This window comes from Nannospalax galili, unplaced genomic scaffold (genome assembly GCF_000622305.1).
Source record: "Nannospalax galili isolate Female #2095 unplaced genomic scaffold, S.galili_v1.0 scaffold599, whole genome shotgun sequence".
Taxonomy (NCBI): Eukaryota; Metazoa; Chordata; class Mammalia; order Rodentia; family Spalacidae; genus Nannospalax; species Nannospalax galili.
Genome location: NW_008343079.1, coordinates 2624445 through 2625663, shown reverse-complemented (window position 1 = coordinate 2625663; position 1219 = coordinate 2624445).

The window sequence follows — 1219 nt, the reverse complement described above, 5'->3', positions numbered from 1 at the left end:
TTTGTAGTTTCTGATTCTTGTGTGAGACTCAAGTCTTCAAGTTTAGGTCTGCTTCTTTTTGTAAACTTTATGTGCCTTTGTGGTTTAGTTTTTGGGCATGAAAGGCTGGTTCCTCTAAGCTTCTGGTTCTCTCTTTTGATTTTATATTGGAGTGGCTAGATTGCTTTTGTCTTCAGGAGTTCCCACAGAGGCCCACAGCAGATGAGGATCAGATGCTCTCAGCCTTTCTCCTAAGGTCTGGATCCCTCCAGGAAAGATTTTGCTCTCAGGAATTTGGGGGTTGGACTGGCCTGGGAGCAGGGCCCAGGGAAGATGCTGGTCTCAGCACCTGGTGGCCATGACACTCATGCAAAGGGAATTGAGTGTGGGAAGAATCCCCAAGGGCTCCTTGGGACTGTACCGAGCAACTGGGTTGGTCTGGATGCAAAGGATCAGGAAGCCAAAAGGTCAGCCCCAGAGTCCAGGAAAGAGTTTGGCAGGTTGTGCAGCCCAGGGAATCAGAGGGAGGTGAGGGCGGGACCAGGCCCAGAGGGCTCATGGGAACCCCAAGAAGGAACTGGGTTGGTCTGGATGCAAAAGATCAGGAAGCAGTGGTGGTTTCCCTGGTGTTTGGGGTGTCAAGAAAAGGAATGGGACAGGATCCAGGTTAATAGGAGAGACAGGCGGGAGAGATGGGAGGGTGAATGAGGATGGGGGACTCGAGGCGTGGAGGGTGCGGTGGACTTGCCCAGAGAGAGGCCAGGTAGTGCAGGCCCAGGGAAGCAAAGGGAAGTGAGGATGGGACCAGGCCCAGAGGGCTCCTGGGAACCTTGAGAAGGAACTGGGTTGGTCTGGTTGCAAAGGATCAGGAAGCAGTGGTGGTTCCTGGTGTCTGGGGCACCAACACAAGGAATGGGACAGGACCCTGGCTAGGAGGAGAAACGGGCAGGAGGAAGATGGGAGGGTGAATGAGGCTGGTGGTGTCAAGGCTAGGAGGGCTCTATCAATGTACCCAGAGAGTGGCCGGCGGTCATCTGTACCAAAATTTTTGAAACAAAATGCTGAGTAGGGAAGTAGATAAATAATGCATACTCCATCTGTATAATGGAATACTTCATTAAAAATAATTTCAAGGACTACCATCCTCAGGCCTCTTGGGGTATGTCTGTAGCGCAGCTCTCCGCGCCGGGACTCCCGAAGCCACATTCACCCTTCCATCCCTCCCGCCGTTCTATACCCT